This window comes from Camelus bactrianus, chromosome 7 (genome assembly GCF_048773025.1).
Source record: "Camelus bactrianus isolate YW-2024 breed Bactrian camel chromosome 7, ASM4877302v1, whole genome shotgun sequence".
NCBI classification, from domain to species: Eukaryota; Metazoa; Chordata; class Mammalia; order Artiodactyla; family Camelidae; genus Camelus; species Camelus bactrianus.
This window is the reverse complement of record NC_133545.1, coordinates 11,604,236-11,621,535: the sequence shown is the minus strand read 5'-3', so window position 1 is coordinate 11,621,535 and position 17,300 is coordinate 11,604,236. Positions and strand designations below refer to the sequence as shown.

The following is a 17,300-nucleotide window of genomic DNA, read 5'->3' as shown; positions in this document are numbered from 1 at the left end:
GAAATTTCCCCAAGATGCTTGAAGAAGCCTTCCTTCCTTTGGGGTGACCTTGGGAATACCCTCTTAGTAAGTGCGCTGTAGACTCAGTAACACCCACAGGAAGTCTCAGGTGTGGCCCAGAAGGAAGAAAAGCAAGAGAGAGGAAACGCAAAACAGAAAACAAAAGGAAGAGAGAAAAACAAAAACAAAATGGAAGCAGAGCTGATGGAGTGGAAGAGCGAGCTGGCCCGTGAGGGCGGCCGTAGGTTGCCCAGCTGTGGGAAATTGCCCTGAGGGGCGCTGCCCTGCCCACCTGGGCCTGTAGTTGATTTCCACCTCCCCCCGCTCCCCGCCCCGAACTGGCTCCCTCTCCTGCGCATGCTCTGTCCGCTAACAGCCAGCAGTGAGGAAAAATGTGGCTAAGCAGAAGACGGAGGCCAACATTCAGAGAAGAAACCCTGAAAGGGGCCAGTTTGCTCCTTTATGGCTGATTCTGTGGCTGCTGCTGCTGCTCCTCGGGCCGGCAGCCCCCCTCGCTCTCGCCCCACCTCGCAGTCCTTGGCTTCAAGCCCCAAACTTGGGATTCTCCCTAAGAGCAGTACAAAGTCCAGGAGGCAGCCTGCACTCCTAGCGAGAAGCGGCCCAGTGCGCCCAGGTGCGGCCAGGTAAGGCTCAGGCGCGGGCTGCTCGGACGGGTGGAGCCAGCCTCCCCTCTGTTGTCCCTTGGTGGGCGAGTGTGTCTATTCCAAACTGAGACTGAGAAGTGGGAGCTTTGAGTGTCTTCAGGAGGTCAACTTCTAGCTGCGGAGCCCAAGGGGGTTACTTGTTCCTTCCTGAGTGGCAGCTTTCCCCCTCCCTCTCTTGTGTCTCTGCCCTCCCTCAGTTCCATCCCTCCCTGGCCCTTCACCTTCACCTCCCCCTGCTTCCCGCTTCCAGGTGGGAGGTGCGAGCAGGTTCTGCTCCCAATGGGGTTGCTGGGGCTCCGAGACGCCCAATGAGCTGCGCCGCTACCATGGTAACAGCTCCGCTCGGTTCCCAGGCTGCAGCCTCCCGGTCTCTTAAAGGCGCTCTTCCCTCTTTCTGCCTGCATTTCCCTCTCTTCCGGCTCCCCACCTCTTACCTCTCTGGAGTTGGAGCCCTCTTGGTAGTTGGCACCCCCACATCCTCCACCCCTTTCTCCTGTGCTGACTTTCAGCTTTGGCTTCCCTTCCTCCCTCTCCTGTACTGGTTTTTATCTCCACTGTTTACCGTTCCCCATCCCTTACAGAGCCCTTTCCCCTCCCTTTCTCTGCCTTTTTCCTTTTGGAATTACTTTCCTCAGCTACCTCCCTAGCCTTGGGTAGCATGTGACAGCAGGAGTGCCTGGCCACTGGGGAATTAGGAAGAGCTCCTAGAAATAAGTAAATTTAGGACACACTTCATTGACATACTAAATAGAGCACATGTGACAGACTTGGTCCTTTCTGATGAGTAAGGTGGGTAGTGTTCCAGATGAGAAGTGGTTGGGGGAACTTCACGGTTGACTGCAGTTTGGGTCAGCATGGTTTGGTTCTCAGCTTTGCCGATTCAGAAACCTGATCTTTTTGGTTCATTGGGATCAAGCATGCATTGCAAAGTAGAGTCACACAATTACATTCATAAGAGAATAAGAACAAAACCAAAGTACCAATGTATTCGTCACTAAGACAACAACCTTTTGCGTCAGAGACAGGATAGATGCTCGCCAATCCTGTTTCTTCTTCCTGGGTATGTAAGGAGACGAGATTACCCAGCCTCACTTGCTCTTAGGTGGAAGCATGTGATAGAGCTTCCAGTGCTGGAAGTCAAGGACTCTGCCTTGGAGGAGACACACTATGGAAGGATCTGGGATCCTGAGTCACCACCTGAAAGAGTAACACCAGGATAGATGCTTGACTCACACAGGACTGTGATGTGGGCAGGAAATGAACTTTCCATGTGTTCAGACACCGAGCTTTAGAGATTATTTACTTTGTAAGGTAACATCAGTATATCTTTCTTGGTGAAAAACAACTTGTTCCCGCTATTGCAAATACTCCCTTCCTCCTACCAGGGCACATGAGGAACCTTGTCCTCATAAGCTTGCGTGGTGATCTTTTGGAGCAAAGTCTTCAGAGACAGTTTATTTAGATCTGCGTTGCAACTTAAGATTTTCTGCCTTTGCTTAGGAGGTGCTGGAAAGGAATTGATGGAGATAAGGTGGGGGAGGCATGAAAAAGGTCATTCTCCAAGCATAGGACACTTCCGTATCACCTGTTCATCTTTTGATTTGGGTGTAGGGAGGGAAGTAGCATGAGAACCAAAAAGACATTGAAGCCACTTGGAAGTGTGGGGTGAGGATGGAAGTGCTTAGATGTAAAGCCATCCTGCAGGGTCCTGCCAAGGCAGAGAAGACTGTGGGCTGGCCAGGAGGGAACTGGCCAGGACTGTGGATCAGGTAGGCAAGATTTAGGTTCCTAGTGTACATACCCTGCTGCCTAATCCGCATCTCCACTTGGATGTCTTCCCCTGGAGGTCTTCCAAATAGAGCAGGTCCCAAACTGCTCCTCCCTAACCCACCCTATCTCGGGGAAATGTCTCTTCTAGTCTCCCATTTTCTCAGGCCAGAGACCACAGAGTTAGTCTTAACTCCTCTCTTGCCCACCTCCTGTCCATTGGCCAATGCTGTACGCTCTTCCTTCAGGACAGATCAAGAAATCAGCTACCTCTTACCATGCGGCTGCTGCCACCCTGGGCCAAGCTGCCATCATCTCTTGCCCACATTATTGCAAAGGCTTCCTAACCGATCTCCCTGCTTCCATCCTTGCTCCCGTGCTATCCCTTCTCCCCACAGCAGTCCTAATATTTTTATTTAAAAGTGGAGATCAGATCATGTTGTTTAAACTCTCCAAATGCTCGCCATCATGCTGAAAATAAAACTGCTTGGGGCCCCACCTCCTCTCTCATTTCATCCCCTCTCCTTCCCTCCTCTTGGTCAGTGCCCTGCCCACACCCCCTGGCTTGCCCTGAGGTCACCTACAGACAATGCCCTCTGCTCCAAAGGCCTTTTTGCATATGCCTGGAGGAGAATATGGCCTCAGGGGCAGCTTTCAGAGCCACCTTCAGCAATGAGGCAGGATTTGGAGAAATACCCAGCTTCCTGACGGGTCCGTGGGCAGCTCTGAGGCATGTTCCAAATATTCTTTCAGACATCACCAGCAGGATCAAGCCTCCATTGCCCACAGTGGCCGCCCGCTCGTTAACGTCCCAATTGTTAGTTTTCCTTCCTTCCCGCTGTCTCTTCCCTGTTCTCTCTTGGTGCTTCCTAAGATCACCTCCAGAAGAAACCACTTGCACCCAAACCCTTGTCTCAGGGGGTATGCAGACTAAGATACCTCTCACTCCATCCCAACCACACTGGCTTCCTGTTTCTAGAACATTTCAGACACCCCACTACCTCAGAGCCTTTGCATCTTCTGTTCCTTCTGCCTAGAATACGCTTTCCCTTGCGTCCTTCAGGTCTCTGCTCAAATATTGTTTTCTCTGACTTATGTACAAAAGTTGGCATCCTGACCCCCGTGAATCCTCTATCCCTTTTCTCTGCTGCTTTTTTTTTTTATTATTATATCAATGGCTAACAGATTCATTGCATGTTAACTTGTTTATTTATTGACCATCTACCCCCAGCGAAAGATAAGCTTCTTGAGAAGAGGGACTTAGTCTGTTCTGGTCTGTCATGGCTGTATCCCCAGCTGGTGTCAACAGTGGTGCCTGGCAAACGGGAGGTGTTTAGGAAATGTTTGCCTAATAAGTAGATACAGAGATAAATTACAGGGAGAAAGGAAAGGATATTTTTAACTGTAGTCCCGACATACGACTTGGCTTTAATGCTCTTTATTGGCAATTGCTCAGAGTCACCCAGATGGGACTGTTGCCATCGTATAAGACAGATCTTGGGGCATATTCAGTTTCCAATTTTCTGTGAAAGAATTTGAGGCTTTCCCCAAACCAAATGAAGAGAGTTAATTTCACATGTATCGCTGCTCCCTGACTTTTGTTATCTGAAGTATTTCAGATCCTAATTACAGCCATCGTTCACAAATTCTTTTAATTTAGAAAATCCACCCCCCCACCCCACCCCCCCCTGAAAACAGCAGACTTGTACTGCTGTGCAGCTTAACATGCCTCTGTCAGGGGCAGGAAACATTCAGACTCTGCATTTCCTTGGATAGGTGCGACCCTACCGGCTGGTGCTCGCAAATAGGTTTAAGAAAAAAACATGGAATGTAGTTCCCAAATTTGTCCTCTCCAGGTTTGAGGGGTCAGCCAGAACTCACTTCCTCATCATCTCTTGGTTTTCCTGGGACACCATCCTCATGGTGTGATCTGGGTTTCACCTCCCTTTTATGTCATCCTTCTGGTCCCCACTTAAATGTCACCTCTCAGAGGAAACTTCCCTGACCACCACCTAACGTAGGAAGCTCTGAGTGGAGATTCTCTTCCATAGTTTGCTGTTCTTTGCCTTGGTGCCTAATATCATTACCCACAGACACAGATTTATTTCTTGCCATCTCCTTAATGTTATCTCCCTTCCTAGAGTGTAAGCTCCCTGAGGGCAGGACCATGTCTGTTTTGTCATGACTGCATGCACAGTACATGACGCACAACACGCACTCCATTAATACCTGAAGGATGTGGGAATGGAAGAGCCCGTGCAGGAAGGGAGACGGGACCAGGGAGCCGGGTGGCCATGAGCTCAAGGTCGGCTCATCGGCCAAGCTCAGGACCCAGGCTTCCTGTCTCCTGCTTGAAGCCGTTATCACCTCGCTGACAGGCAGGGTCATCCCAGAAAGCAGAAAGGGGAAAATAAAAATGAGGCACAGGAGGGTAGAACAGAGAATCTAGGCTCTTTTAGCCGCCGCTATCCCTTATTTCTTGCTGGAGTATTGGCACCTTTAAAAGCCTTGACTGTCCTCCCCAACCTCCCCACTCAATCACAAACCATAGTGCCTAGAAAAAAAGGGGCTGGAAATCAATGTGCTAAATCTTTCCCCGGCTCAGGAGCAACTCCTGCAGCTTCCCTGACTGGTCACAGAATGAAGCTCTCCAGGCCTCCAAGCTTGACTCCAGGGCCTGGAATATACCCACCTTCCCCGTGCCCAAACCCTCCCCAGCCTGGAGAAGATGAAGGAGGAAGGCCCAGGACTGCCCAGCCTTCCCAGCTCCGATTCTCCATCTGCTGCCTCTCATCTCTCACCCCATCAACTCTCTTCCCTCTCAGCCCTCACTGTCTCTGTCCCACTCACCTCGCCCGTGACCCATAAAGTTTTCCGTTCACAATTCATCTCTTGAGCCTCCTCATTTTTAGATGTGTAGGGAGGGGAAAGGGGAAGGGAGAGCTATTATCTGCATGTAGATGATTGGGTTGAGAACAGAATCCTGTTTTGAAAATATTAAAGATGACTTGTTTTCATTTCTCCTTTAAAATCATATTAATTTCAACAATCCCCCTCCAAGTCTGAGGCACAGAGTTTACAGAGGGAGGGAGAACGTGAGTAGAGCTAAGAGGTGACTGATTACCTTTGGGTATCAAATCTCACTACCTTGACCTCTTGGTCATGAGCTTGGCCTTGAAAGCCAGGCTTTATGGAAAGAGAAGAGGGATTTCTAAATTTGCAACTAGTAAGTATTTTTAAAAACAGTAGTCAAAAAAACCAACGGACTTTTAGGATATTATTTATAGATTAATAATCTCTGTGTGGGGCTATTTCATTCAGAGGCTCCGTGATGAGTGTATTAAGACATGCCTGGGTATTGAATGTTAAGATATGATTTTCTTCAGCTGATATAACTTCCCCACTAAATCACTCATCCAGTCGGTGACTCATACAATCCATTCCAGCATGCTCTGCTACTTGTTAGGAGATTTTTATTTAATTTAAGCATTTTCATTATTGCAGATTTGTATTGTGCGTGGTTCAGTTCTGAGTCTTGGGCAATTGTTCTAATAAGGTTGCTAGTCAGAGGCTGCAGATAAAGAACAGCGATTCAGTAATTAAAAGGCAACCAAGAGTGCAATCTGTGGAATAGCAAAAAAATCAGATCTGAAACTGCAGGAAGATGGGCTAAAAGCCAAAACTATTAATGCCCAATATGATCATTTCTGGTGATGAACTGATAGGAGTTGGGGTCCCAGTGTTACAAAGGGATTTGCAAGATAATGAGACCCACAGTGCTAGACAGGACGATCCTGATTTTCTGCATCTTATGCTGTCTCCTCTCAGAATTCCCTTTTTAATACTTTCAGGTTTCATTAGACCAGGTTCTAGTTCTTCCTCTTCCGATTTATTCCTTCACCTTCCTTCAGCTACTATCATTCCTACTTTCTGCATGGCTTTCCATCCTCAGAAAAAGTCAGAGTTTTGAGATCAAGGACCTGGTCTTTTTCTTTTTTGCACATCTTTTAAATATCTTTTAGAATTGCCTGCTCATCGTGGCTTCCATCACCCTAGTTCAAGGTACAGTTTCCTGCTTTGCCTCCTGTGGGCTCCTGGTCTCCCTGCATCTACCCTCACCCCACCTGACCCCCACCCCATCTTACAAAGTCTCTACAGAGCAGCCAGACTAATCCTGTTGTTACACAAATCCGATCCCATCATCCCTGCCCTTAAAATCGATTGCCCTTACTCCAGACTCCTCGACCAACGTGTCCTGAAAGGCCCTGCCTGCTTTGACTCTGGCCTGCCCCACCAGGCTCTTGCAGAACCTCTCTCCTTGTTCTCTGAGCTCCACCTTTCAGATCCTAAAGCCCATCATGCTCCTGTCAACCTCCGGGCCTTTGCACACACTATTTGCTTCTGCCTGGGGAATGGCCACCAGTCAGTCCCTCAGGTTCCCACCTCAGCACCACTTCCTCAGACCAGCCCTCCAGAAAATCCCAGCCTAGGTGAGGGATGTTCCTGTTTGTTCCTAGTGACCTTTATTTGTCCTTCCTTGTACTTAACACAATTGTGAAATTTGATTCACGTAATTCATTTATCCCTTCAACTTTACTGAGTGCCTAGTGTGTATCTATATTCGTTTGCTAGGGCTGTCATAAACAAAGTTCCACAGACTGGGTGGCTTAAATCACAGACACCCACCTTCTCACAGTTCTGAAGGCTGGAAATCAGAAATTAAGATGCTGGCTGGTTTGGTTTCTCCTAAGTCCTTGCTTCTTGGCTTGCAGATGGTCACCTTCTTGCTATGTCCTCACAAGGCCTTTCCTCTGGGTGCAGATGTGTCTCTGTGATGATCTCTTCTTCTGATAAGGACACCAGTCATATTGGATTAGAGGCCTATCCTTATGGCCTCATTTAGCCTTAATTACCTCTTTAAAGACCTGTTATGGGCTGAATGTGTGTGTTCCCCCAAGATTTGTGTGTTGAAATCTAATTCCCACTGTGATGGTGTTTGGAGGTGGGGCCTTTGTGAGGCCATTAGGTCATAACAATAGAGCTTTCATGATGGTATTAATACCCTCGTAAGAAGAGAAGGGAGAGCTGGCAAGTTCTCTTTTTGCCATGTGAAGATACAAGGAGAGGTCATCAGTATGCAACTCAGAAGAGGGCGCTCGCCAGAACGCAACCACAGTGGCACCCTGATCTCAGACTCCCAGCCTCCAGAACTGCGAGAAATGAATTTCTGATGATATATAAACCACGCAGTCTATGGCATTTTCCTACAGCAGCCTGAGCCCCAACAAGACCCCGTCTCCAAATTCAGTCACTTTAGGGGTTAGGGTTTCAACATCAGGCCCATCAGGCCCATTGGAACCTGCAGGGCACAACCCTTCTCTGCCTCTTCCAGCTTCTGGTTTGCCAGCCATCCTTGGCATTCCTTGGCTTGTGGATGCATCCGTCCGATGTCTGCCTCTGTCGTCACAAGGCATCCTCCGCTCGTGTGACTGTATCTTCCTGGGGGCGCTCCATTTCCTGTGCATCTTCCTCTGCTCTTCCTAGGACACTGGTCATATTAGCTGTTCCACAACCTTGTGGTGGAAAAATGGTCACCTCTCTCTTGTTCTTCTAATTAACTGCTCGTGGGTCTAAATGACTACTTATCTGGGCCATTCCTATTCCAGTATGACCTTATCTTAACCAGTTAGATCTACAAAACCCCTGTTTCCAAACAAGCTTTCATTCTGAGATTCTGGGGGTTAGGACAACACATCTTTTAGAGGACACAACTCAGCCCATAGCAAGGGTCCTGGGACAAATCTGAGGAACAGCAACGTCAGCGGTCAGGAGGGCTGGACGCATGTGAAGACATTAACCTCACGGTGCCTGTCTTTTCCACTGCGTCTGTGCTCCCGTTAACATGCCTGCCTTTCCCTTCGGAAGGTGAGACCCATAAAGACAAGGGCTGCCCCTCTCTTGTTCACCACTGGCCCCCCACCACCATCAGTGGGTAACAAATGTGGAACTAAGTTACTTTCACTGTAAGTTGCTAAACCACAGTTTTCACTTCTTAAAGGGAAAATTCAAATTTCCAGAGAACTTTCACCAAAGATCTGTTAACTTTCCAGGTTGGCTTTCCCCTTTCTGGCCACACCAACATTTATTCAGGTTTCACTCACATTCCTGAGGCTGCATAGCACTTAGTGCAATAGAGACGGCCGCCCCGCGAGAGTCACAAACACCATGCTTCTATCTTACCCTCTTTGCCCTGGTCATTTTAAGGACATCCCCAGTCTACCTGAGTCTTTTTGCAAAGGCATCTTTCCAGATTACACCCAATAGTGCAATTGTTGTGAGCTGTTCCACAACCTCGGGGGGTGAAAATGGTCACCTCTCTCTTGTTCTTCTAATTAACTGCTTGTCGGTCTAAATGACTACTTATCTGAAAGCAGGTGACTCTCTTGGGAACTTTCACTCCCCTCCCCCTACCACGTCCAGGGATACGGGAGGTTTATACAGTCTGAAGAGGATCCAGTAGGTCTCAGTACCCAAGAGGAGAGACAAGTTCTCCCCTGACTTCTTCTGCGGTTGACTCTCATTACCACAAGGGGTCGCTGTTGAAGACGTGCTCTGAGCCGTCTGACAGCTGATGCTGATTTGCTCAGAACCATACCTCTTAGAAGGCTCAGCCCCCATCACAAGCCGCTGCGGGTGCTTACGGAGAACAGTCCGGCATCCTCAAGTTTTTTATTCTATAGAAATGTCCCCAGCCTCTTCCAGCTGGTCTCTACTCTCATTCTTGCTCTAATGATTTATCCTAGAAGTGGAGAGGAAGCAAAGATTCCAAGACTCCGGAGGAAAGAATTGGTGGTAGAGTTGAGAGAAGAAGGTGCATTTAAGATGCTCGTTTATGCGTGAAATCTGTGTATGAAATCATGTCTAACAGCCATAGAGTGAAGTCTTGTGTTATAATTTGTGGTGTATATCTCTACCAAATTGGGCTCACTCAGAACCTTGGGAGGAAAAAGAATAATCACCAGAGAATGTGGAGGGCTTGTTACCAACTTCCCTGTTTGCAAGTGTCTGAAATAGAGAAAAGAGCTCTGGGTCTGGAATAAGATTTGGCTTCCCGTCCTTTTTCTGCACTGTATTAGCTACATGAACTTGAGAAGTTGCTTGATTTCTTTGACTTCAATGCCCAAATCTGTCAGCTCAGGACGATACCACTCTTTTTCATCTTATGGTGCTCTTATGAGAATCAAATGGGTTGATTTGGAAACTGTAAAGCACTGTATAAATATGAGGTATTTCCCAACAGATTTTTTAAAAACATTAATAGATTTTATTTTCCGAGCAGTTTTAGGCTTACAGAGATTGAGCGTTAAGTACGGAGTTCCCATATACCCCCTCTCCCTCCTCAGCAGTTTCCTCTATTATTAAATTCTTGCATCATTTGTTACAATTGATGAGGCAATATTGGAACATTATTATGAACTGATGTCCATAGTTTATAAAAGGATTCATTTCTTGTGTTGCACATTCTATGGGCTTTGACAAATGTTTAATGACATATATCCACTGCTACAGCATCAAATGGTTTCACTGCCTTACAAATCCCCTGTGCTCCACCTGTTCCTCCCCTGTCTCCCCACAACTCCGGCAACCGCTGATCTTTTCACTGTCTCCATAGCTGTGCCTTTCCAGATATCATAGAGTTGTACTCATACAGTGTGTGGCTTCCAAATTGGCTTCTTTCACTTAGTAATATGTATTTAAAGTGGCTCCATGTCTTTACCTTCCTTGAAAGCTCTTTTTTAGTGTTGAGTAATATTCCAGTATAAATGTATTCACAGCAGACATTTTATTTAAAATGAAAGACTGAAGACTGCATTGTGTTAAGAGTTAATTACACATCCAGAGCTCCATTAAAGAGGAAAAAAAAAAAAAAAGACACAAAGGGCAGCTCAATATGGGCATGCGGTGGGCAGAGAACATGCATTTCCTGTCTTGTTGCCTTGGTGCAGATGGTGTGTGTAGGAGGAGGGAGGCATTATGGGATGGTTGTAAATATAAGGACCACAATGTTTCCCTTCTCCTTCCTGGAAGCACAGCTCAGCTGCCAGCAACTTGGTCCCCTAAGTACAGGGCCTTATGCACAGTACCTGGACTTGGTGCTGACGGCAGACTAAGAAAAAAACGCTAATGACTTACATCTCAAACCACATTACTCCTCGCTGTAGGCAGGACACATAAGAGCATGCAATAAATGTTCGAATGAATGGCTGAGGAAACAGGCTAGGCCCCAGATTTGGGGACTAAGGGAAGGTCCAGGAAGGAGGCAGAAAGATCCAGTCATTCGTGATCTGGTGGTAAGACCCTGGAGATACTACTGCCAAGCCCACGATCCCCTTTGCAAACTGCTGAGCACTGCAGAGGGAATGTTTGCATCAGATTCGAGCCAAGACATCCCGGAGGTCTCTGACAGTGAAGGAAGTAGCAGCCTGGTGCCAGCAATAGACCCAATGGGAAATAGTAGCTTGTGTGCCCCGTTAGCCCAGGTCTCCTTCTACAGCCGGATCTTCAGCGCCACCTAGTGGTGAACTCTTCAGGCTGGTTGCGCTACCAAAGCAACCGCTCAAGGGGGTCCTCATGCCCTGGTTTAAAGCTGGAAGGATTAGAGCCTTCCTCCCAAGGTTCAAGATAAGAGACTAGGTGAAAATAATGAATAAATTGAGAGCTTTAGAATTAACGTCAGAGAATTTTTAAGTCACAGATCTTAATCTCAGCAATTACATACACAATTAGTAGCGGGATTTTGTATTTGCACTTACCGCTCTGTGGCTTGGGATAGTGAGCAATTTTGGACGATGAGGCCAAGATGAAAAGTTAAACTGTGCAAAGAAATGCAGAACTGAGAAGTGGAAAAGAGAATCTGATCCAGCCCCCACCTCCAGACAGAGGAAGGGTCATTTCCAGTTCACAATTAAAGCAAGCAGGGCCCCATTAAAAGCCCAATGTCAAATGCCTGGTAAAGGAAGCGAGGGCCCTGATTGGGTAGCGTGTTCCTTTCCTTTTGCTGTGCTGCGTCACCTTTTCTTCGACATTTGCCACGTTTTGCTACAGTTGCATTGTATTCTCCTACCATTGGGCCAGTCTGCTTTATTCTATTCTGTTCTCACAAACTGTTCTCTTAAAGGCTTAGTCACTCTGTAACTCAAGCAGGAACTGGAATTGATGAGAATTTTAGCAATGCAGATGGCAGTTTATCACATTTGTTACATACATTAAATATCTTAATGTAATGTCAGCTCTTATCTCCTTTGTCTGTTACAAAATTTTAAGTCCGTCTCTATATGTAATACTTTTAATCTAATTAATGCAGTTCACAAGGGATTTTTAAAATCTGCGTTTTCCTTCTGTCATTCATCGATTTAAAATAACCACCTGCAATGACACAACTAAACAGAAGAGCTGGGTTTCCCGTCTCAAAGTCTAGAAGTATAGCTGCCATGAGACTTGACTCCACCAAACTCGAAGTTGAGAAGTCTGTTTTATTCACAACTTAACATAAAACACTGTATACAATGCCATCTATTTGAAAATTTGTATGCTCAATTGTATTTCAAAGGTTCTACTGAATTTAATATAAATACACATGTTTAGCTTAGTGATCCCCAGGCTCATGGAATTACTGTTTTGTTGTTGTCATTGCTTGGTGGTATATGTGTATAACTATGAACTTTCTGCTGACACAGTGCTCTATAAAACACACCATGAGAAAGGCTAGTCTGGAAGATAATGTGCTGGAGAGTCTTACTGAAGAGACCTGGGCTTGAGAGAGAGTTTTGAACTGAATGAGGTTTCAGTCTTTCAAAATAGTCCTTGGGCACAAAACAAAAATGGAAAAAACTTCTAAAAGGAAACATAGGAGAAAATCTTAATGATCTTGAGTTAAACCAAAACTTAACAAAACAAATGGTCTTAAGCAGGACACATAGATGTGAATTATAAAAGAAAAAAAATTAACAAATTGTACTTCACCAGAATCTGAAGCTTTTGCTTTTCAAAAGATACAGTTATGAAAAGGACTGGGAGAAATATTTGCAAAGCATACTTGAAAAAAATTTTTATATCTAAACTATGTAAAGAACTCCTAAAATTCAATAAGAAGACAAATCACCCAATATTTTAAAATAAGCAAAGCATTGGAACAGGTACTTCACCAAAGAAGATATACTATAGACAAGAAGGTCTATCAGGGTGTCGACAACTTAAAAACTGACATACCAAGTGTTGGTGAGGATGTGCAGCCACTGGGGCTGTGGAAGTGGAAGTGTGAAATGGTACAAGCACTTTGGAAGATAGTTTGGTAGTTTCTGAAAAAGTTAAACAGACACTTACCATACAATCCAGCCATTATGTTTCTAGGTATTTACCCCAAAGAAATAAAAACATAAACATATGTCCACCCAAAGACTTGTACACAAATGTTGAATGCAACTTTATTCATAATAGCCAACAATTTGAAACAACCTAAATGTCCGTCAGCAGGTGAATGGATGAGTTAAGTGCAGTAAATCCAGACAGTGGGCTGCTACTCACCATAAGGGGAACAAACTACTGATAGACCCAGCAACATAGATGAACCTTAAAGACACTGTATTGAGAGAAGGAAGCCAGAGACTGAGGCTTACCAACTGTATGATTTCATTTATATGGAACTCTCAGAGACAAATACGATTTACAATGGCAGAAAGCAAAGCAGTGGTTGCCTGGGGCTGGGGTGGATTCAGGGGGCATGTGAAAATTGACTGAGAAGGGCAAGAAAACACTTTGGTTGTGATGGAAATACTGTATATTTTCATTGTGGCCATTACATGAATGTATCTATTTATCAAAATTCACAAATCTGTACTCTTGAAATGGGTGCATCTCATTATAAGTGAATTGTATGTCAAAATTGACTTAAAAATTATGGTGGGGAATGCAAGATCAGAAAGGGGTTGGTTTTGGTTTATTTCCATGTTCCTGTGGATAAATTTCGAGTAGGTTTATATGCTAAGAGGGGAAGACAGTGGAGATGGAGAGAGAAAATACTGGAGGAGGAGGGTTGACTGGTGAGGCAGTTTTCTCAAAGAGAGGAAGAAGGGGGGGCCACACAAGGGCTTTGAGTGGGAGGAGGAACACTGCTCCCCACGGCCTGCAGTGGAGGAAGGCGGTGTGTGGTGTTACGTTTGAGCCAATAGGTGTGTAATTTTGTACATGGAAGGGCAGAAAGTTGAGGAAGTTCATGGTTCCTGCAACCCTAAAATAGTATTTATTTTGTGCCAGGCACTATATGTATGGGTATTCTGTAGGAAAAAGAATAACATTGTCACCGCCCTCATAGAATTTAGAACATCATGGTAGGGGCGGGGTCAGGCATTAATGCAATGACAAAATGGTATTTGTATTACAGATGCAACTGTGAAATATACAATTACAGATTATTATGAATTCCATGAAGGCAAGGGAGCTATGGGAGAGTGTAACGGGAGGAACCTAAATTAGGTGAATGACTCCAGGAAGGTCTCTGGGCTGAAGGGACCATTCAGCTGAGAGGAGGAAGGTGATTGGAAGTGAGTTAGGTGATGAGTGAATGGACCAGCCTCATTGAAGACCTTGAAGTTGAAAAGATTTTGGTACATTTTGATACAGAAAAATAATTAAAGGGAAATTTGAAGAGACTAATATACAAATGAAACCACAAAAAAGCTCCTAGAAAATAAATACAGCGGAACTTCTGATCATTTGACAGATGGTTCTCCAGGAGGATGAGTAAGATTCAACTACAGACCATTCAAGAAGGTTCTTTTTGTTCGTTTTTCAAATGTCAAACATATCATAAACCAAGTACAAAGGCAAAGAAACCATGAAAATATTTGCAATGAATAAAGGATTAACATTCTTACTCTATAAAGAATGTGTAACAAATTAATGAGAAAAAATTAAAATATCAATAGAATCTGGTTACTCTAATATCATCCTTCTAAGATGATTTGATACTTTCATCATTTAGATAAGGTTATAGAATTTTAAAAGCAAAAATAAACATAGAAAGCAAGTTGCGAAGATATAAAAATCAAGTAAAAGACAAGCAAATATTTTATGGAAGAGAAACTTTAAAAGGCTAAATAGATGAAAAGGCATTGTTTTACTCTTAATCAAACATAAGTTAAAAACAGGTAAAATACTATCTGCCCAGCAGTTAAATAAGTTGAAATTGAGTGAAAAAAATTACTTACTGCTGCTTAGAGTATACAGATAGTGAGAATATAAATTGGTTATAAGCTTTTAATAAAACAGTTTGGGATGCAACAATGAATATAAGTATGTTCATGTATAACTGAAAAATTGTGTTTTACACTGGAAATTGACACATTGTAAACTGACTATAACTCAATAAAATAAAATTAAAAAAAAACAGTTTGGGAATATGTATCTGAAACCTCAAAGATATTTTCCTTGATTCCAGTGTTTAAAATTAACCCTAAGGATATAGATCATAAATGACTTCAAAGATCGTCATTTTTTTGTTGTTAAAATCTTAGAGCCCAATCTTTCAACAATGAAGGGATAAACAGTGATGTATCTAAATATTGAAATATTGTACATTAATTAAAAATAATTTTTCAAAAAATATGATCTGTAGACCACCTGGAACCATGTGACCATAATTATAGTGAACAGATCTTTGACAAAAGAGCAAAGGCAATACAGTGGAGCAAAGACAGTCTCTTCAACAAATAGTACTGGAAAAACTGGAAATCCACTTAAAAAGTGAATTTAGACACAGACCTTACATTTGTCACGTAAGTTAACTCAGTGGATCAGAGAACTAAATGTAAAATACAAAACTATAAAACTTCTGGAAGATAGTCTGGGTGACCTGGGGTATGGTGATACTTTTTTAGATACAACACCAGACACGACCCATGAAAGAAAAAAAAATGATAAAATGGCCTTCATTAAAATAAAAAAAACTGCTTTGCAAAAGACAACATCAAGAGAATTAGAAGACAAGCCACAAACTGGGAGAAACGCAAAAGACACATCTGGAAAGGGACTGCTATCCAAATATAAAAGAACTCTTAAAACTCAACAATAAGGAAACAAATAACCTGGTTTTTAAATGGGCCAAAACCCTTCACAGACAACATCACCAAAAATGATTCGCAGTTGGCAAATAAGCCTATGAAAATCTACCCCACATCACATTATCAGAGAAATGCAAATAACACTGAGATACCACGACACGCCTATTAGAATGGCCAAAATCTGGAACACTGACAACACGAAATGCTGGCAAGGATATGGAATAGCAGGAATGCATCATTCCTGCTGGTGGAAATGCAAAATGGTACATCCATTTTGGAAGGCAGTTTGGTGGTTTTTAACAACACCAAACATACACTTAACCATGTGACCCAGCAATCACGCTTCTTGGTATTTACCCAAAGGAGCTGAAAATTTATGTCCACACAAAAACCTACACATGGATGTGTGTAGCAGCTTTATTCATAATTGTTACAGCTTGGAAGCAACCAAATGACCTCTAGTGGGTGAGTGGATAAATAAACGGTAGTACATCCAGACAATGGAATATTATTCAGCGCTAAAAGGAAACGAACTGTCAAGCCATGAAAAGACATGGACGAAACATAAGTGCATATTACAAAGGGAAAGAAGCTGATCTGAAAAGGCTACATATTGTATAACTCCAATTATGTGACACTCTGGAAAAGGCAAAACTATGGAGGCAGTAAAAAGACCAGTGGTTTCTGGGGTGGGGTGGGAGAGAGATGAGGAGGCAGAGCACAGAGGATTTTTAGGGCATTGAAATTACTCAGAATTATATTTTAATAATGGATATACATCCTTCTACTTTTGTCTAAGCCCATAGAGTGTATAAAACCAAGAGTAAAACCTAAGATAACTATGGACTTTGGGTGATGGTGATGTGTTCATATAGGCTCATATTTGGTTTAAAAAAAAAAAAAAGCACCATTCTGGTGAGTGATACTGATGATGGGGGAGGTTATGCAAGTACAGGGGCAGGAGGACATATGGGAAATCCCTGTACCTTCCTCTCAATATTGTTATAAACCTAAAACTGCTCTAAAAAAATCTTTAAAAGAAAACCTACTTAAAAGTCATTAAAGATAGAATTCCCCACTTCTTGTTCCAGAATACTTGGAAATTGGGTTACTATGAGAGACAGGGTTTTGCAAAACAATAGTGGAGCTCTCGCTTGATGCACTCAACATGAACCTCATCTTTGTCCCTTTTCACTCCTATAGGAAACAGGCAACTGGAAAGTGCCAGCCAGGGCCCAGATGTCATCAGGAGAGGAGGCAGCAAAGGATGAGAAGGAGACGCATTATCAAAAGAGGTCACATTCAGGCAAAGGCAGGGCCCATAGAGATCATGGGTAAGAACAGGCATTGCAGAGGGTTCTTATAAAATCCCATGATAAAACATGGAAGAAACCTGCTGGTTTCCTGAAAGGCCTCATTTACATGTTTCCAATCTGTTCATCGCAGAGGTGGTGGATATTAAAGGTCACAACAAGAAAGAGATTTTAAGCATAAATACCACAAGGACTCCACTTCATACTTTTCTTAGAGGAAACAAAGTAGCCTCTAGAAGGATCTGTGTGCATAAAATACATAAGCAAATGAAAATAGGTGTTAAAAGTGTCTGCACATAATTTTCTATGATAGAAGTTTTGCTGGAGGAGCATCTATTCCCGCAGGCAGATTTCATCTGAGATGCTTCGTATAAGGCTATTCATGGTAATTTGAGTGTTATATCATTTTTTCTGAAGATTTGACTCTATGTTATTGT

General features: G+C 43.8%; 1 protein-coding gene across 3 annotated transcripts in view; it reads left to right on the top strand.

The window, feature by feature from the left end:
* Nucleotides 1–365: 365 nt before the first annotated feature.
* AGK (acylglycerol kinase) overlaps nt 366–17,300 on the top strand; it is a 95,743-nt gene continuing 78,808 nt past the window's right edge. For 2 of the 3 annotated variants that reach the window (XM_074366905.1, XM_074366904.1), the window contains exon 1: nt 367–644. The gene's annotated coding sequence lies outside the window, so the exon portion shown is untranslated. Of the gene's footprint in view, nt 645–17,300 lie in introns of all 3 variants that reach the window. The other variant, XM_074366906.1, reaches the window with a different exon arrangement.